The sequence below is a fragment of the Scyliorhinus torazame genome, chromosome 2 (genome assembly GCF_047496885.1).
Source record: "Scyliorhinus torazame isolate Kashiwa2021f chromosome 2, sScyTor2.1, whole genome shotgun sequence".
Classification (NCBI taxonomy): Eukaryota; Metazoa; Chordata; class Chondrichthyes; order Carcharhiniformes; family Scyliorhinidae; genus Scyliorhinus; species Scyliorhinus torazame.
In genome coordinates this window covers 26,106,397-26,127,780 of record NC_092708.1, presented here as the reverse complement: position 1 = coordinate 26,127,780, position 21,384 = coordinate 26,106,397, and the positions used below count along the sequence as shown (strand labels likewise).

Here is a 21,384-nt window from a genome sequence, read left to right as displayed (position 1 = left end):
GTCTGTTATCTTTCATTTTGTGCTTGGCCGTTCTGCGGGTTATTTAGCCAATTCCCCTTTGTTCCCTCCCCATCCGGAACATGTTGGGTGAAAACTGTTAGCGGCCTGTTTTCAGGGAAAGCGCGCTGGGAGGGTAGGCGGTGTTGCGAGGTTCTGGAGGCCCAAGGCTCTCCTGAATTTGGTGTTGCACCCACACTACAGGGACTTCAGCGGCTCAAGAAGGCGGCTCACCACCACCTTCTCAAGGGGCAATTAGGGCTGGGCAATAAACGCTGGCCCTGGCAGCAACGCCACAGCCCATGGATGAATTTTTAAAAACACACATGCACTCATACTCAGACACATGCCAACACATACACCCACACACTCAAATATTAATACTCACACACATCAACACACACTCACACACACTCATACACACATGCTAACACACACATACACACACTTGAACACTCATATTCAGACACATGTTAAAACGCACATGTTAACACCTGCATGTTAACACACACTCATACTCAGACGCTATTAACACACACTCATACTGACACATGTTCACACATACACACTCATATTGACACACATTTACACTCATTCATGCTCACACACATGCTAACAAACATTCACACCCATACTGACACACGTGTTCACACATACACTCATATTGACACACATGTCAACACACATCCACACACTCAAACTCAGACATGTATCAACACAAATACACACACACATACTGACACAAATGTTCACACATACACACATATTGACACACATGTTCACACATACACACTCAAAATAACACACATGTCAACACACACTCATACACACAAGTTAACATACGCACTCATACTTAAAAAAAGGCTAACACACACAACACATGTATGCTAACACATGCACTCTCATGCGTACAATGAAACATACACATATGCATACTCAAGCACTCACTTATAAATTTACTGACACAGACGTGCAAACACACATGCTCATACACATCCCACAAACCCGTGTACATACCCACGCTCACACGCACACATTAACTCACACACACATACATTCACACAGATGTACATATGAACACATGCGCTCACACACGCACACAGCCATGCTTACACAATACAAACACACATGCGCACTCACACCAAACATTCCAGCATTCTTTCTTGGGGAAAACAGATGGGAGGCAGAGGAGAGAGACAGCTGTTTAATTGGTCCGTGAGTAGAATTAGAAAAGGCTGTTACTTGGTCGTAATGGATGACGAGCAAGCCGGGATAAACATCCATGGCGATGTGCAGAGCTTAAAGTAAAATACAAGGTTTGAAAACAGTCCATTTATTATCCTTGCAGACAGGGCTGATGCTCACAGTCTGGCTGTCACTGGCTGCATGTCTGAGGATGAGGGAGAAGAGAGAGGATAATATTCTCCACACAATGGAACTTCCTAGAGGAATTCACCCCCCCCCCCCCCTTCCCACCACCACCGCACCCCCGTCCCCCCCCCTCCCCGGTAGGCTGTGGTCAGCAACTATGCGAGGTATCATGTGTGAGTGAGTGAGCACTCTCACCTCTGAATCCGAAGTTGGTGGTTCAAGTCCCACTCGACATGGGAGCACAAACATCTCGGCTGACACTCCAGCGCAGTACTGAGGGAGTGCTGCACTGCCAGGTAACATAAGAACATGGGAGCAGGAGAAGGCCTTGTGGCCCATCGAGCCTGTTCCATCATTCAGTACGATCATGGCTGTGTTCAGCCTCAAATCCACTTTCTCCCCTGCTCCCCATGTGCCTTAACCCCGGGATGCCAAACATTTGTAGATCTCAGTTTTTAAAATATTTCTCGATGGGGGAATCCACATCCTCTGGGTTCAGTCTGCATTTAATTCATGCAAGCTGTAAGAACCTCAAACTTGTTGGACAATTGCGGGCATTGGGACTCCGCCATTGTTACCTTGTGAGTCACGTACCCACCTCACTCATAGTCACATCCTCCTGTCCCTGGCAACGGACCTAATCAGAAGGGCCCGACTTCCTGGAACAAAGTGGCCAGGTAACGTTCCCACACCGTGATGCATCGTAGCGTACGAAGCTTGGGCTCCAGCTCAACAACGCAGACAGAGCCTTGCCCTGCAGACACCTACTGCAGATGTGCCCACCATGGATCACAATGGTGTCCGTCCACAAGTTCCCACATGCTACAGCTGCAACTCAGCACCTGCCCTGCCATCTGTATTGTGTTTTATTTAACTAATCAGGTTTAAGTTTAGAAATATCACACAACTGTTATCTTTAGTTCTATGGACGACACAGAGGCACAGTGGTTAGATTCAAAAACAGCTTCTTCCCCGCTGTTACCAGACTCCTAAACGACCCTCTTATGGACTGATCCGATCTCCTCACACATCTCTACTGAGTAGTAATACACTCCTGGATGCTTCACCCGATGTCTGTGTCAATGTATTTACATTGCGTATTTTATGTTTGCCTTATTATGTATTTTCTTTTCATGTACGGAATGATCTGTCTGAACTGCTTGCCGAACAATACTTTTCACGGTACCTCGGTACACGTGACAATAAACCAATTCTAATGAGCAGTCAACTCCAGGTCATTACAAAGTACAGACATTTCAGATTGTGCAACCTTGCTAGTTTAGGTATGTTTGGCACAATGAATTTGTTAATTTGCTGTGCTACCTGACTTTACCAACCCACACGACTGGCGCAGAAATATTTGAAGCTGTGAATAGTTTTGTGGTTGGAAAGCTGCTTCATTTAATCTGTTCATTGCAGAGGAATCACAAGTGATGGAGCAGCCAACATGATTGGGAAATCAGCAGTTATAGTGAGGATAAGGAGGCAGCTGGTCAAGACATTTTGTTTGGAATCATTGTTTTATTCACCGTGAGGCACTGGCATCGAAAGGAATTCCATCTGTTCTTGAAGTGGTGTTGAAAGTAATTGTGAAAGTTGTGAATTTCATTAAACGCATCCCTCAATACCCAACCTTTTGACACTCTGTGTTCCGATATGGGGCCTGAGCAATTCTGAATGAACTGAACCTCAAATTGCAAGGGAAGGATGATGATTGCTTTCGGCACTGTGAAGAAATCAAAGCTTTCCAAAAGACATTGGAAGTTTGGCAATTGCGAGTGCAAAGCCAAAACTACTACATGTTCCCCACACTGCTTCAACACATCGAAGGAAACAGCATTAGTAAGGAAACTGTAAATGGACTGGCAAGCCTTATTCAGTTGCATCTGGCTGGCCTGATCAACAATTTTGGTCGCTACTTTCCAGAGGAGAAGTTTAAGATTTTGAGAGAGGAGGGTGAAAAACCCCTTTGAGTTTGAGACCCCAGAATCAGTTCTTAACTTGCAGCTGACTCCAAATGAAGAAACTGAGCTTCTGCGCCTCAGCTGTGACAGCATATTGAAAACACGGCACAAGTTAATGAGGCTGTCGACATTCTGGAGTAGCATCTCTGAGGCGTATCCGGAGCAGAGTAAAACAAGTATTTTGTTGCTTTTGCCCTTCACAACGACCTACATATGTGAGGTTGGATTTTCCGTCCTGACAAAGATGACTGGAGAGTGGCGAATGTTGTTCCTCTGTTCAAGAAAGGGAATAGGAATGACCCTGGTAATTATAGGCCGGTTAGTCTTACTTCGGTGGTCGGTAAGTTAATGGGAAGGGTCCTGAGGGATAGGATTAATGACCATTTGGAAAGATGCAGTTTAATCCGGGATAGTCAACACAGATTTGTGAAGGATAAGTCTTGCCTCGCAAATTTGATTGAATTCTTTGAGGAGGTAACTAAGTGTGTAGATGAAGGTAGAGCAGTTGATGTCGTATACATGGATTTCAGTAAAACGTCTGATAAGGTCGGCTCATGAAGAAAGTAAGGAGGTGTGGGATAGAGGGAAATTTGGCCAATTGGATTAGTAACTGGTTACCACATAGAATGTTCAGACTGAAGACCAGTTACCAGCGGTGTACCACAGGGATCACTGCCGGACCCTCTGCTATTTGTGATTTTTATAAATGACTTGGAGGAGGGGGCTGAAGGGTGGGTCAGTAAATTTGCTGATGACACCAAGATTGGTGGAGTAGTGGATGAGGTGGAGGGCTGTTGTAGGCTGCAAAGAGACATTGATAGGATGCACAGCTGGGCCGAAAAATGGCAGATGGAGTTTAACCCTGATAAGTGCGAGGTGATTCATTTTGGTAGAAAAAATTTGAATGCGGATTACAGGGTCAACGGCAGGGTTCTGAGGAATGTGGAGGAACAGAGAGATCTTGGGGTTCATGTCCATAGATCTCTGAAGGTTGCCACTCAAGTGGATAGAGCCGTGAAGAAGGCTAATAGTGTGTTAGCGTTTATTAACAGGGGGCTTGAGTTCAAGAGCCGTGGGGTTATGCTGCAACTGTGCATGACCCTGGTGAGACCACATTTGGAGTATTGTGTGCAGTTCTGGAAGGATTATAGGAAGGATGTGGAAGCATTGGAAAGGGTGCAAAGGAGATTTACCAGATGCTGCCTGGATTGGAGGGTAGGTCTTATGAGGAAAGGTTGAGGGAGCTAGGGCTTTTCTCATTGGAGCGAAGGAGGATGAGAGGTGACTTAATTGAGGTGTATAAGATGATGAGGGGGATAGATAGAGTGGATGTTCAGAGACTATTTCCTCAGGTGGATGTAGCTGTTACAAGGGGGCATAACTATAATGTTCAGGGTGGGAGATATAGGAGGGATATCCGAGGTAGGTTCTGTACTCAGAGAGTGGTTAGGGTGTGGAATGGACTGCCTGCTGTGATAGTGGAGTCGGACACTTTAGGAACCTTCAAGCAGTTATTGGATCGGCACATGGAGCACACCAGAATGACAGGGAGTGGGATAGCTTGATCTTGGTTTCGGACAAAGCTCGGCACAACATCGAGGGCCGAAGGGCCTGTTCTGTGCTGTACCTGTTCTATGTTCTATGAAGACGGCACAAAGGAACCGGCTGAATCCTGCACCCGATATGCGCATAGCCGTCACTTCCTGTGAACCTGATTGGAGTGAGATCGTGAGGACCAAGCAGGCTCACCTCTCGCATTAACGGTAAGAGAAAATGGTGGGTTGCGAAGGTCGGCCGGCGTGGGTCGCGAAGATCGGCCGGCGAAGGTCGGGCGGCCTGGGTCCCGAAGGTTGGCCGGTTGGTAAAAATGGGTCCCCGGAAAAAAGTTTGAAAAACACTGCTCTAGGAGGCACGGGCTCAGGACAGCAGCAATCACTGGCTGTGTAGCCTGGATAGTCGAAATGCTAGGTTAGCTGCTTTGTCCACTGCCAGAACAAGTTGCTCTGAACAATAGCAATCATTGACAGTATAGCACCCGCCAGATTGCCCAGTACCTTCTTTCTGCCTGTCCTGTGTGAGGACTGTTCTGTTTCTGTTGGGTGTTGTGGCAGCGGATCATTTGTTCCAAACTGGTTGGAGTACCTGGTAAAAAAGCTAAGGTACCTAGTGCCTCTTTGTTACGATTACCCCCACATCCGGCATTTCTGCCCCACAGGATTTACAATTCGTACACCTCGATTCTCCTGCCTGACCACCTCTCTTGATGGTAGTCCCAACATCTTCCTACTCTTGACACTGGCTTTTCCCAGCCTGATGCCTGATCTCCTCCCGCTTGACGGTGGGGTAGAAGGGACACCATTGAGAGAGGAGGTCCATTGGGGAGGGGGAGGTGGGAAAGGAGGGTTACCATCGAGGGACGGGGTGTGGAAGTAGGATTGCCATTGAGAGAGAAGGTTGGGAATGATGTCCACAAATGAGTGGGAGGAGGTGGGGAAGCTTGGCCATCAAACATAGAAATGTTTGGAACTTCAGTTCTGGAATTCCTCCGGATGACCAATCCACCAGGGTGTTAATAAGCAGGGGAACACAATAGAACATGGATCATTTTTAACAGGCCAGCTTGATATAAATTGACCTGGATCATTGAGAGGAAAACTAATGTTGCAAATATTCCAGAGGTCTGCATGTGCAAAATTACTTCCAGCCGACAGAAAATTTGAAAGAGACAAAAATCAGTGAGATATTAATCTTCACAATCTTCAGAGTGACAGTGTCCTGTGGCAACTAATCATGCAATAGTTCCTTCTTAGGCAGCCAGGGGCAATTTCTTATTCAGCTGATCAAGTCACGCGATCATTTTTTGTGTTAACTCAGTCCAGTTGGCTCCAACTGGTACAATTTCTAATTCAAAGAACATTGAAGCATTTACATATCAACTGGCTGTGCAGAATTCCTCCTGGTCCCACTTTGAGTGCGAATTGGTCCATAGGGTGCATTTCACAACCTCACAAAAGTGTTTCTCAGCTCCTGTGAAGTCCTTCTGTGGTCAAGGTGGTTACATAGAGAAGTCTGACACCCAATTTGCACTTAGCAAGATCCTCAAACAGAAGGGATCTTGTGCTGAGAGTGCCACAGTGGTTCGCACTGTTGCTTCCCAGCGCCAGGGACCTGGGTTTGATTCCTGGCTTGGGTCACTGTCTGTGTCGGAGTCTGCACGTTCTTCCCGTGTCTGCGTGGGTTTCCTCCGAGTGCTCCGGTTTCCTCCCACCGTCCAAAGACGTGCTTGTTGGGTGAATTGGACATTCTGAATTCTCCCACAGTGTACCCGAACAGGCGCCGGAGTGTGGCGACTAGGGGATTTTCACTGTATTGCAGTGTCAATGTAATGTAAGCCTATTGTTTTTTTATTTATAAATTTAGTGCAGTCAATTATTTTATTTATTAATTTTTTGTCCAATTAAGGGGCAATTTAGTGTGGCCAATCCACCTAGCCTGCACATCTTTTGGCTTGCGGGGGCGAAACCCACGCAGACACGGGGAGAATGTGCAAACTCCACACGGAAAGTGACCCAGGGCCGGGATTCAAACCCGGGTCCTCAGCGCCGTAGGCAGCAATGCTAACCACTGTGCCACCGTGCTGCCCTATGTAAGCCTATTGTGACAATAAAGATCCTTTTTATTATTAAAATTGGATTTTTGGGTTCTTCAGGATCCCTTCAAGTTCCGAAATGTTGGGGTGCATGCACATGCGACATCTGCTGGATGTCACATCACTGCACGATTGAGGGGCAGGGTTAACCAGCGTGATTAGGGTAGGGTTGCCGACTGTGATTAAATGTATTCCTGGAGGTTTCATCACATGACTTGCCCCCACGCTCCAGCCATTAATGAGCCAACAGGTCCATCCTTGTGACGCACGGCCTTCCTACGTCAATTGGAACGCAAGGAGACTTATTATCCAATTGGATGATGCGTGACCAACAGCCAAGCAGCCTCGCCCCACCCCCAACACCCCACTTTATTTCCAATATTTTTATACCTGGTAAAGAGAAATATTCAAGGAAAATGACCCCAAAGACCCAATCTTTTTCGATGTCCTGATGATTTTTCTCCAGGGTTACACACAGCAGTGCCCTGGATTTAGCTACAATTCCTGGAGACTCCGGGTTAATCCTGGAGGGTTGGCAACCCTAGCCACTAGCCACTAGCCACAATTCACTCTGTGAAGGAAAAGGGAGAGGGTGACTTTGGACCTATACTTCCCAAAGCCTTGTCTCATGCCGGTGTCATACACAGAAACATACGTAGAAAGTAGCAGCAGGAGGAGGCCATTCGGCCCGAGGCAGCACGGCGGCGCAGGGGTCAGCACTGCTGCCTCACGGCGCCGAGGACCCGGGTTCGATCCCGGCTCCGGGTCACTGTCCGCGTGGAGTTTGCACATTCTCCCCGTGTCTGCGTGGGTCTCACCCCCACAACCCAAAGATGTGCAGGGTAGCTGGATTGGTCACGCTAAATTGCCCCTTAATTGGAAAAAGAAAAGGAATTGGGTACTCTAAATTTATTTTTAAAAGGCCATTCGGCCCTTCTCTGCCATTCATTATGATAAGACCATAAGACATAGGAGCAGAATTAGGCCACTCGGCCCATCGAGTCTGCTCCGCCATTCAATCATGGCTGATATTTTTCTCTGCCCCATTCTCCTGCCTTCTCGCCACAACCCCTGATCCCCTTATTAATCAAAAACCTATCTATCTCTGTCTTAAAGACACTCAGTGATCATGGTTGACATCAGGTTCAATACCCTGATCTTACCTTCCCCTCCCCCTATCCCTTGATCCCTTTAGCCCCAAGAGCTGTATCGAATTCCTTCTTGAAATTACACAACGTTTTGGCCTCAGCTACTTTCTGTAGTAGCGAATTCCACAGACTCACCATTCTCTGGGTGAAGAAATTTCTCCTCACCTCAGTCCTAAAAAGTTTACCCCGTATCTTCAAACTATGACCCCTAGTTCTGGACTCCCCCACCATCGGAAACATTCTACTGTGGATTCACTGAGAGAGATTGATCTCTGCAGTTAGTCAACAACTCCCATTATTGTTGTAACATATGCGATTACTAAGATGGTGGAAAGTGAGCAAGGTGGACCTTGGGGGCGCGATTCTCTGCTCCCGCGCCGTTTCAGAGAATCGCCTAGGGTTGCCAAATTTTCCCGCGACGCTGGTCCGATGCCCTCTCGCGATTCACGGAAGCGGCCAGATCGGCACAATCACGTTTTGCGCGGCGCGGTCCAGTGAATCGCCCGAGACAGCCAAAATGGCGATTCACCGGTACCCCCCGTGATTCTCAGTGCCGGATCGGCCGAGCGGCCTGCCCAAAACGACGGGTTCCCCCCGACGCTGTCCACACCTGGTCGCTGCCGGCGTGAACAGCGTGGGAATGCTGGGGGTGGGGGAAGGCCTGCGGGGGGTGAGGGGGGATCCTGCACCGGGGGGGGCCTCAAATGGGGTCTGGCCCGCGATTGGTGCCCACCGATCGTCGGGCCGGCCTCTCTGAAGGAGGACCTCCTTTCTTCCGCAGCCCCGCAGGATCCATCGGACATCTTCTTGCGGGGCGGACTCGGGGAGGACGGCAACCGCGCATGCTTGGGTGACGCCAGTTATGCAGCGCCGGCCGCGTCATGTATGCAGCCTGGCGCGCGTAAATGACGCGCCACCGCTCCTAGCCCATATTCGGGCCCTGAATCAGTCGGGATAAGGGCCGTTTCGCGCCGTTGTGAACCTCGACAGCGTTCACGACAGCGCGAACACTCTGTCTCCATTTCAGAGAATCGCGCCCTGGTTCCCTCGCGCCTGGGAATTGCTCTGTTCCTCACAGAGCTGAGGCTGCACTCGATATTGGGGGAAATTGAAAATTTGGGTGTTGGAGCCTGGATCCCGCCAAACCCCCATTGGCTCACTCACCAAACTGCTCTTCCCTTCCCGTCATCTCCACCGCGGCCCCGCTGGCCGCAACCAAACAGTGGATCCCTTAAGAACATTCCCGGTGTCCACTCCTGATGTAGTGCTTTCCAAAGCGGGATGCCATATGGAAGGTCGCCCCCAAGATCTACCCACTGACCGGGGGGCGGGGGGGGGGGCGGGGGGATGAAGGAGTGGGAGCAGCGGGGGGGGGGGGGGGGGACATCTCTAAAGGTTTGCAGGCATTTTTAATAATAGATCTTGGTGTGTAAAAAAGAAACTTGCTTCCTTATACTTTCTACTGGCTGCAGAGATGAGCAATCAAAGACAATAGACACATTACAGCAACAGGGCAGGTAAGTAACAGAAGATGTTTGAACATCACGACAAAATACATGGGTACATTTTTCCAGGAGCAGGCTACACTGCCCCGGGAATATCACATGCCCAGGACATCTGCAAAGGGCTATTGAAAACCTCTCCGAGATTTACATGCTGCAGGACGTGCAGACAGGCAGCTACACAGGAAAATATACACCCACATCTATATATATTTAGATACAGTTATGAATAATAAGCCATTACCTTCAGGAAGCTCAAAATAAAATCGGGAAATGCTGGAAATACACAACGGAATCTCGTCTCTTCATAAATCTTGAAGAAACCCTGCTGTACATTTTCAACACTTTACGGCCTCACCTCTGATCGCCGCACTTGCTGTATTTTATTTGTGAAAAATCAGCCCTGGGCAGGCTTTTTTTTTGAAGGAACACAGTTTGGAAAATCGGCAGAGGCTTAGCTTCGTGCCCCTCGACTACTACTGCTGACCCCCTCAGCTCAACACCTCCACCCAGCATTGCTGCCAGCGCTACATCCCAGTGTCCGAGGAAAGGGTGAGTCGATCTTACCGTCAGGTGCTGGGCTCGTAGTATCAGAAGCCCCCCACTTATTTTTCTCCCGCGCCTCCTCCCTCCTCCTTGTCTCCTCCTCTCCTGCCAGCTGTGCCGTGCGGAGTAAATCCAGAGGTGTAACTGCGACAGATTCTGCAATCAGGGGACAAGGGGACCGAGGGAGCTCAGGGCCACTGCGATAGGATCTCTCTCTCTCTCTCCTCTTTGTTACGGCAGCACCCTCAGCTCTGCATCGACAATGAGCCCAAAAATAAAACACTCCCTCTTTCTTCTCCAGCCTGAGACAGCCTGCTGTCACTAGGCAACAGTACGGAACAGAACCGCACCCCTGATTGGGCAGCCAGGGTTTAAAGAGCACATCTTGGACCACAGCACCAAGAGCCTTGGCTGGGCGGAGATAGATTGCCAGTGCTTTTATAATGGGACGCCTGGGTTGTTTGAGAGGTTGGGCGGGCTCGTTATTTTGCTTAAAAAGCGATTTTTCTTTCCACGCGGAGGGGTGTGCAGACCCTGTGCCCCATACAATCCCTACAGCGCAGAAGGAGTCTGCATTAACCATCTCAAAGAGCACCCTGACCAGGGCCACTCCGCCACTCTCCATCCCTGTGGGTTGCTTCACAGCGCCAGGGTCCCAGGTTCGATTCCCGGCTTGGGTCACTGTCTGTGTGGCATTTGCACGTTCTCCCCGTGTCTGCGTGGGTTTCCTCCGGGTGCTCAGGTTTCCTCCCACAAGTCCCGAAAGACGTGCTTGTTAGGTGATTTGGACATTCTGAATACTCCCTCAGTGTACCCGAACAGGCGGCGGAATGTGGCGACGAGGGGATTTTCACAGTAACTTCATTGCAGTGTTAATGTAAGCCAACTTGTGACAATAATAAAGATCATTATTATGATTAACCGAATAACCCCACTTAACCTTTGGAAACTGTGGGCAATTTAGCATGGCCCCCAACCACAGTTACTGTGAGGTGGTGAGTTGCAGGATACTGACCCAATGAGGATGAAGGACCAGCTGAGGCACGTCGCTGTTTGTGCCGCTGTGAGATGTGGAGGAAAATTTGCAGGTGGAGGTGTTCCCAATCACCTGCTGGCCTTGTCATTCCAGGTGGAGGAGGCAGATTTGGAAGCAGTTGTCGAACTATGGATACCACCACATAATATTCAAGGTGTATGGAAGGTATTAAATTATTCAAGGTGAAGGTAAAGTTAGCTCTCCTGAATTATAATCCTCCGAAGGTCGTAGTACGTAATATATAATGAACCTTTCATTACTGAAAAGGCAAGATAGCTCTTGGGGAATATAATGTACCATTTTGTCTGATAAAGAACCACTAACATTATTTGTTTAGGACTTAAATATTCTTTTTAAAAAGAGGTGGTGATGATATTTGCTCACTGCTACTTCAATGTAAGATGGATTAAATCGGTACATTGACTTCCAGACAGACACTTTTCCCTCTGCCATGTTGAAGTAGGTAGGCCTCTATTCTCCGAATCAGGTAATAATAATAATCTTTATTGTCACAATTAACACTTACATTAACACTGCAATGAAGTTACTGTGAAAATCCCCTAGTCGCCACATTCCGGCACCTGTTCGGGTACACGGAGGGAGAATTCAGAATGTCCAATTCACCTAACAAGCACGTCTTTCGGGATTTGTGGGAGGAAACCGGAGCACCCGGAGGAAACCCACACAGGCACAGGGAGAACGTGCAGACTCCGCATAGATAGTGACCCAAGCCGGGAATCAAACCCAGGTCCCTGACGCTGTGAAGCAACAGTTCTAGCCACTGTGCTACCGTGTTGGTCTATGGATGTGGGCTCAAGTTCCAGTCCAGGACTTGGGAACAAACCTGAAAAGCTGACACTCCAGTGCAGTACTGAGGGAGTGCTGCACTGTTGGAGGTGCCGTCTTTTGAATGAAACGTTAAACCAATCTGCTCCCTCAGCTGGACATGAAAGATCCCATAGTATGGCCCTATTTCGAAGAAGGATAGGGAGGTGATCCCTGGTGTGCTGGCCGATATTCATCCCCCAATCAACATTAAAAAAACAGATTCTGTAGCCCTTATCATATTACTGTATGTGAGAGCTTGTTGAGTGAATATTGTCTGCAATGTTTCCCACAACAGCGACTAGACCTTCAAAAGTATTTCATTGATTGGGAAATGCTTTGGGATGTCCTGAGGGCGTGAAAGGTGCAATGTGACTGCAAGTCTTACTTTCTCTCCTTTAATTTCCTGAAGGAAAGGAGACATGAACAAACTCACATGGGCAAACCTTTGTCCCCTCTGTTGACTGTCCGACAGCTCCATGGGGGCTCAGTGCCCTCAAGAAGCCACCCCACAAAGCAATTATACTTATATATTCTTTTACAAAGATGTAAGGATGATATTTCCATGAAGCCTTGAACTATTCCTCGCCCAATGTCCATGAACTCGGTGGCAGGAACCACGAGATTGCAATCAGGATTGAGAGCCTAACTAGATTTCCTCTGGTTGCCAACTCCAGTTGGACATATTCCTGGAGGCTTTATCACATGACCCGAAAATTGCAAGCTCCCTGCTATACCGATCCATGCCATTGGTCACCCACCGCATCCATGCTCGTGGTGCTCTGTTTTGCTACAGCCAATCAGAAATCAAACACACTCTTTTTGTTACTTTTGATTGATGACAGTCAGCAAAACATTTTTTCCCTTTTTAAAAATGTATTTGTTCATGGGATATGGACGTTGCTGTCAATGCCAGCATTTATTGCCCACTGTTAATTGCCATGAGTAGGTGATGGTGAGCAGCCTTATTTAACCGTTGCAGTCCATGTGAGTGCTGTTAGAAAGGGAGTTACAGGATTTTTACCCAGTGACAGTGAAGGAATGGCAATATATTTCCAAATCAGGATGATGTATTACTTAATAATTAGAACCTTTATTAGTGTCACAAGTAGGCTCACATTAACACTGCAATGAAGTTACTGTGAAAATCCCCTAGCCACTATGCTACTGTGTCGTTCCTTGGATGGGAACTTGCACATAGTGGTGTTCCCATGTGTCTGCTGCCCTTGTGGTAGAGGTCATTGGTTTGGAAGGTGCTGTCGAAGGAGCCTTAGTGAGTTTGTGGGCCGGTTTAGCTCAGTTGGAAGGACAGCTGTGTTGTGATGTAGAGCGAGGTTCAATTCCCGTACCCGCTGAGGTTATTCATGAAGGCCCTGCCTTCTCAACCTTGCCCCTCGCTCGAGGTGTGGTCAATCTCAGATTAAATCACCTTCACCAGTCAGCTCTCCCCCTCAAAAGGAGAAAGCAGCCTATGTTCGTCTGGGACGATGGCAACTTTTATTCAGTGAGTTGCTGCAGTGCTTCTTGTAGATGGATCAGACGCCTGCTACTGTGCATTAGTGGTCGAGGGCGAATAAAAAAACTGTTCCAAGTGGGTAGCATGGTAGCACAGTGGTTAGCACTGTTGCTTCACAGCTCCAGGGTCCCAGGTTCAATTCCCGCTTGGGTAACTGTCTGTGCGGAGTCTGCACGTTCTCCCCGTCTGTGTGGGTTTCCTCTGGGTGCTCCTGTTTCCTCCCACAGTCCAAAGATGTGCAGGTTAGGTGGATTGGCCATGCTAAATTGCCATTAGTGTCCAAAAAGGTTAGGTGGGGTTACTGGGATAGGGTGGAGGTGTGGGATTAAGTAGGGTGCTCTTATCAAGGGCCGGTGCAGACTCGATGGGCCAAATGGCCCCCTTCTGTACTGTAAATTCTATGATTTAATCCAAATATTTATTGCCCCCTATGATCTTGCTCCTGCGTTTGTGTATAACAATGTCCTGGAGTTTAATCTTCAAGTTAGCAACAGGTGCGGCTGCATTTGGAGTATTGCGTGCAATTCTGGTCGCCGCATTGTAGGAGGGATGTGGAGGCATTGGAGGGGGTGCAGAGGGGGTGCCGGAATGTTGCCTGGTATGGAGGGAAGATCATATGAGGAAAGGCCGAGGGACTTGAGGCTGTTTTCGTTGGAGAGAAGAAGGTTGGGAGGTGACTTAATTGAGGCATACAAGATGATCAGAGGATTGGATAGGGTGGACAGTGAGAGCCTTTTTCCTCGGATGGTGATGTCTAGCACGAGGGGACATAGCTTTAAATTGAGGGGAGATAGATATAAGACGGATGTCAGAGGTAGGTTCTTTACTCAGAGAGTAATGAGGGTGTGGAATGCCCTGCCTGCAACAGTAGTGGACTCGCCAACACTAAGGGCATTCAAATGGTCATTGGATAGACATATGGACGATAAGGGAATAGTGTAGATGGGCTTTAGAGTGGTTTCACAGGTCGGCGCAACATCGAGGGCCGAAGGGCCTGTACTGCGCTGTAATGTTCTATGTTCTATGTCCAATCCCTGGAGACTCCCAGGCAATCCCAGGAGGGTGGCAACTCCAGTGGGCAATCACAATGTTTATTGCCTCAGTAGCTCGCCAATATGGTGTTGGGTACTGCCCTCTGGTGTTTTAGCAGTGTCATGTTAACCAGCTAGTAAACTTGCTGAAGTTAATAGTTTCTCTCTTTCAAATGGGAAATCAAGACAAAAGCCTATGTTTAGCTTGGCTGAAGTGCAGCAGAATCATTACTTCAACAAACCTTCCTTCAATTCATCCATCAGACTCGTGGGTGTAGCAAATGCGACTGTCGCTGGGTTACACAGCTTACAGATTGTCTCAAAGATGATATCACCGTGCCAGTCTAAAAGGAACATTCACGGCAGAGCGCAGAGGTTGATGGTGCACAGAGTAGAAGCACTTGTGTAGCGACATTTACATAGCGCCTTTGGTGCAGTAAAATGTCCTGACGGAGCAAAATCAAACAGAGTTTGCAAGGAGATATTGGGACAGATGACCAAAAGCTGAGTCAAAGAAGCACATTTTAAAAAGCCCCTTAGAGGACGAGGGAGAGATGGAGAGGTTTAGGGAAGAAATTCCAGGGCTGAGGCACCAGGCAGCTGAAGGCACGGCCGCCAATGGTGGAACAATTAAAATTGGGGCGGCCAATGAGGCCAAATGGAGGAGCACAGAGATTTCAGAGGGTTAGTGGGGATTATAGAGATTGGCAGGCCAGGGAGGGATCTGCAAAACAAGGATGAGAATTTTAGATTTTCAGTGGGAGCCAATATTGGTAACATAGAAACGCATCCCAAGCTGCAATCAGGAAAGTTGCTGTTCATAAGTCATAGAATTTACAGTGCAGAAGGAGGCCATTCGGCCCATCGAGTCTGCACCGGCCCTTGGAAAGAGCACTCTACTTAAGGCCACACCTTCACCCTATCCCCGTAACCCAGTAACCCCACCTAACCTTTTTTGACACTGAGGGCAATTTAACATGGCCAATCCACCTAACCTGCACGTCTTTGGACTGTGGGAGGAAACCGGAGCACCCGGAGGAAACCCACGCAGACACGGTGAGAACGTGCAGATTCCGGACAGACAGTGACCCAAGCCGGGAATCGAACCTGGGACCCTGGATACTGTAATATAATAAAATTGTAGATTTTATTTGCACAACAGCTGGGAAGGGTTCACTGGATGCCTATAACAGTGAAATTAAACATTTTCAGAGATTAATTACAGAGTAGAAATTGAAAAACAGGAACTCTATCGCCTATTTGGAACCGAACTGATGGGCCCTGAGATTTACTCGGGGAGGGGAAGAGTGGGTTGCCAGATGGGAAATCCACAACTGTGGCTTTCCCGGATGCCATGCAGAAATTAATCATTGGATGTCTTCTACGTCTTTCAGTGGGTTTCCCGCACCCAACAGTGGCCAGTTTGACCAATCTGTCTGTGGAGGAAGAAAACAGCCAGGGAGTTCATAGAATTTCTACCGTGCAGAAGGAGGCTATTCGGCCCATCGAATCTGCACTGACCTTCCCTATCCCCATAACCCCACCTAACCTTTTGAACACGAAGTGGCAATTTAGCATAGCCAATCCACCTAACCTGCACATCTTTGGACTGTGGGAGGAAATCGGAGCACCCGGGGGAAACCCACGCAGACAGGGGGAGAACATGCAAACTCCACACAGTCACCTGAGGCTGGAATCAAACACGGGTCCCTGGTGCTGTGAGGCAGCAGTGCTAACCACTGTATCACTGCCATCCTGGGTGAGTTGAGAGAAATTGTGGAGTTTCAGGGTAAAATCACATATTGGAGAAGGGGGTTAAGTTGAGCAATCGCAAAGGTGTGATGGCATGGAGGGAAATTTATTGAGCTATCCTGACCGACAAGGAGTGCAAGAGACACTTACCTCAGGGATTCAGCTCTTCTCACCTCATTACGATTCCTCCAATTTCTCTCATCCGGATTCTTTCTATCCTGGCACCTTACATCTTACCATTGCCATTGAACCAGTTCTGGTTCTCCAATTTACAGGCTTTTCTTTTTCTTCTGAATGTGGTTCATGCACCCCGACCCCCACCCCCGATTACTCTCCTTCGAAGTAGTTCGCTTGAAACATTTTCCAATTCTGACAAATCTAAGTAGATACTGCGAGGCCTGGATAGAGTGGACGTGGAGAAGATGGTTCCACTTGTAGGAAAAACTAGAACCAGAGGACACCATCTCAGACTGAAGGGACGATCCTTTAAAACAGAGATGAGGAGGAATTTCTTCAGCCGGAGGGTGGTGAATCTGTGGAACTCTTTGCCGCAGAAGGCTGTGGAGGCCAATTCACTGAGTGTTTTTAAGACAGAGATAGATAGGTTCTTGATTAATAAGGGGATCAGGGGTTATGGGGAGAAGGCAGGAGAATGGGGATGAGAAAATATCAGCCATGATTGAATGGCGGAGCAGACTCGATGGGCCAAGAGGCCTAATTCTGCTCCTATGTCTTGTGGTCTTAGTTCGCCTGAAACATTTTCCAATTCCTGTATCATTAACCGTGGCTCCATCTCTATACGTGCACCCTGACCCGTTGAGTGTTTCTGACATTCTTTTATTTTTCTTGCACAAACATCACGTCTACATTTGCAACAGGGAGGACGGTGGGAGGGGGGGGGGGGGGGATCACCAGAGAGCAGCCAGCAGTGGGAAGCCAAAGCCAAAAGCATTGAGTCAACTTCAAACCCATACTACTAATGTGGCTGTGATGTGAATTTTATTCCCTCTATGCCCTTTGCTATCTCCATTTTTGTAACTTACTCCAACCCTATGACGTTCTGAGAATTCTGCATTGCACTATCTCCGGTTTCTTGTGTACATCCCCACCTTCCTCAGACTTCCATTCACCCTTATGATTGCTGGCTGTTCATTCAATCATTTAGTCCATAAGCTCTGGAATTTCCTCTTTAAACCTCTGCCTCATTACCTCTCTTCTCTTTAAAGATGCTGCTTACATGAGGCACCTTTTGGTCAACTGCCCAAATATCTCCCTATGTGGCTCACACGAACACAAGAATAGGAGCAGACGTCGACCACATGGCCCGTCAAGCTTGCTCCACCATTCAATACGATCATGAGCTTCAATCCACTTTCCCTCCCACTCCCCATACTCCTTGATTCTCTGAGAGACCAAGAATGGGATTCTCCCATTCGGCGGCAGAGTGTCACATTTCACGACGGCATGAACGGGCCGCTGGGAATACCGAGAGGGGCCAGCACGGCACTGAAGCGGTTCACGCCGCTCCAGCCTCCCTACCGGCACGAACTGTGCGCCGCGGGATCCGCGCATTGGCACTGGCGCCGGCATCAATGAGGACATGCGCAGTGGCGCCGGTGCCAACACGCTCATGCGCGGTGGCCTCCCTCAACGCGCCAGCCCCGATGCAACATGGCGCAGGAGTTCAGAGGCCGGCGCGTAAGAAAATAGGCCCGGGGAACGAGAGACCGTCCCGCCGGCCGGTGGGCCCCGATTGCGGGCCAGGCCCCATTGGAGGCCCCCTCGGGGTCGGAGCCCCCTGGGCTCGGAGCCACCCCCCCCCCCCCGGGGTCGGAGCCCCCCACCCCCACCCCGCACAGGCTGTCCCCCGACCCTGCGCGCAGAGTTCCCACCAGCTGCGACCAGGTGTGGACGGCGCCGGCGGGACTTAGCCTTTTTAGAGAGGCCGCTCGGCCCATCCGGGCCGGAGAATCGGCGGCCCGGCCGGATACAGCGGCCCGCAACCGGCGCTGCGCCAAACGCGCCGGCGCCAGTGGTGAATTCTCCCCGGAGAATCACATGCCGGCGTCGGGGCCCGGTTGCAGGGATTCTCCGGCCCGGCGTCGGGCTGGGAGAATCCCGCCCAAAGGTCTGTCTATCCCAGTCTTAAATATATTCAATGATGGATCGTCCACAACCCTCTGCGTAGAAAGTTCCAAGGATTCAAAATGTTTCAAGTGAAGTAATTTCTCCTCATCTCAGTCTTAAGTGATTGGCCCCCTTATCGGAGACTGTGCACTGCGTTTTAGATTTCCCAACCAGCGGAAACAATCGCTTTCCTTCCATCCTATCAAACCCTTAACAACTTTGTAGGTTTCAATGAGATTGCCTTTTATTCTTCTGAACTCCAAGAAAATGAGCCCAATTTACTCAGCCTCTCATCATAGGTCACCGTTGACTAGAAACTGAACTGAAAGTTATATAAATACTGTGACTGCAAGAACAGGTCAGAGGCTGCGAATTCTGATGAGTAACTCACCTCCTGACTCCCCAAAGCCTGTCCACCATCTACAAGGCACAAGTCAGGAGCGTAATGGAATACTACCCACTTGCCTGGATGAGCGCAGCACCAACAACACTCAAGAAGCTTGACACCATCCAGGACAAAGCAGCCCACTTGATTGCTCTCCCTTCCACAAATATTCAATCCCTCCACCACCGACGAACAGTGGCAGCCGTGTGTACCGTCGGCAACATGCACGGCAGGAAATCACCAAGGCTCTTTAGACAGTGCCTTCTAAATGCACAGCCGCTACCCTGTGGGACAAGGTGAAGCAGATACATGGGAACCCCACTATCTGGAAATTTCCCTCCAAACCACTCACCATCTTGACCTGGAAATAGATCGCCGTTCCTTTACTGTCGCTGGGTCAAAATCCTGAAACTCCCTCCCTAACAGCACGGTGGGTGTACCTACACCACATGGACTGCAGCGGTTCGAGGAGGCAGCCCAGCACCACCTTCTCTTTTTTTTTTTGAAAAATATTTTACTGAGGCATCATTACACATCAAACACAACCACAAATCAAAACAAGCCAACAGGGCTGCAAATAACCAAATCAACTAAATATCTAACACCCCACCATCCCACCTCCCATGCCCCAGCTCCCCATTTTATCTCTCTCTCCCCCCCCCACTTCCTGCCCCCCTACTGTTGAAATCTTAACTGTTCTCAAAGAAGTCGATGAACGGCTGCAATCTCTGGGCAAACCCCTCCACAGATCCTCTCAAGGCAAACTTTATCTTTTCCAGCCTAATCCTGGGCCTAACCAGCGAAGCCCACATCTCTTGAAGGAATTTTTAAAAACCCTTTCACCTCAGGGACCAATTTAGTGAGCCTCCAATGATAGATCCTTCCTTAAATGTGGAGACCAAAACTACAACAGTATTCCAGATGTGGTCTCACCAAAACTCTGTACAAGTGTAGTAGAATCTCTTTATTCCTGGACTCCAATTCCCTTGCAAGAAAGGCCATCATGTTGTTTGCCTTCCTAATTGCTTTCTGTATGCGTATGCTAACTTTCTGCGATCCTCGTATGAGCACGCCCAATCTCTTCGAACATCAACATTTACCAATTTTTTACCTTTAAAAAAATATTCTGCTCTACTTTTTTGTTTGCAAACTCTTCAGGGGAAGACAATGGTGTAGTAGTAATCAGTGTGGTCGACTAGTGCCTTTTAGGGAAGGAAATCTGCTATCCTTACCTGGTCTGCTCGACATGTGACTCCAGACCCACTGTAACTCACAGGTTGACTCTTAACTGCCCTCTGAAATGGCCGAGCAAACCACTCAGTTCAGGGGTAATTAGTGATGGGCAACAAATGCTGGTCTTGCCAGCGATGCTCACACCCCTTAAAGGAATTATAAACAAAACTTTTCAGTGAAGTGCCTTGGGATGTTTCACTTTCCGTTAGGTGGATTGACAATGCCAAATTGCCCCATGTGCAGGTTAGGTGGGGTTACAGGGATAGGATGAGAGAGTGGGCCTGGGTAGGGTGCTCTTTCAGAGGGTCAGTGCGGACTCGATGGGACGAATGGCCTCCATCTGCACTGTAGGGATTCTATGATTCATTAAAGGCACAAAATAAAATGGAAGCTGTTATTGGTACCTGCCTGATCTGTACAGTGCAACTATACACTGGGTTAGACCGATGAATCGGGCAGAGCTTTGGAAATATAATTATTAATGGGTTTGTTTAGTGGACAGTTCGGCATACTGGAAAAACAAATTAGAGTGACAATCAAAGAAGAAAAATGTGCCCTTATTTGCGACAGTAAATCAGCAAAGGTAAAGTGGCCGAGATTAGCAGGGGGTTCCTGAATGTTCAGGTAGCATCGACAGTAAAGTGAGACGACTGACCTTTCTTTTACCAAGTTCTACCAATCAGCAATCAGAGACACAGAACAGCTGTAGCATTTCTCAGCCCCAGAGCCGGGGATATTTATACAAAAGGGATACCCGAGAGATTAGAAGCAATAAAAAATATGGAAAAGGAGAAAAGAGAGAGCAGCCCAGGTGAAATTATTCTGAGGCTGGAGAGAGGTGAGAAGGAGAACGGGCTCGCTGATTGAAATTTTCTGTAGTTCTCTGGAGACTGACTGGGCTGATGCACTGAAGCCTGAAAATAGAGAACCTGATTTCCAGTGATCGAGGGGAGACAGCAGCATCACTGGAAACAAAGCCTGCCAGTTAGCTTATTAGACTGATTTATTGGGAAGGGAGGGAGGTGAAATCCAACAATTTGGGGCCATTTAATAATTGAGGAAAAAAGTAACGACGAGAAAGATTGCTTTTTATCATCATATGTATTTCTGTGGAAAACAGATATGCAAAATACAAAACATTATACTCTTAAGATAACTGAACCACAATGGGTCGACCGAATCACTTCCTTCTCTCACACACAAACACAGCTGTCAGCAACTGGGACTGGTATTCCTGTGGTTTAGTGTTTACCCACCGGGAAAGTGCTGCACTTTATGCTTCCTAATGGATCCGTATAATTA

At 48.4% G+C, this 21,384-nt stretch overlaps 1 protein-coding gene across 2 annotated transcripts in view; it reads right to left on the bottom strand.

The window, feature by feature from the left end:
• Window positions 1-10,485, bottom strand: part of arhgef49 (Rho guanine nucleotide exchange factor 49) — a 379,760-nt gene extending 369,275 nt beyond the window's left edge. Inside the window, exon 1 of one of the 2 annotated variants that reach the window (XM_072469693.1) lies at window positions 10,199-10,485. The gene's annotated coding sequence lies outside the window, so the exon portion shown is untranslated. Of the gene's footprint in view, window positions 1-9,875; window positions 9,995-10,198 lie in introns of those variants that run through there. The other variant, XM_072469719.1, reaches the window with a different exon arrangement.
• Between the last annotated feature and the right edge of the window lie 10,899 nt (window positions 10,486-21,384).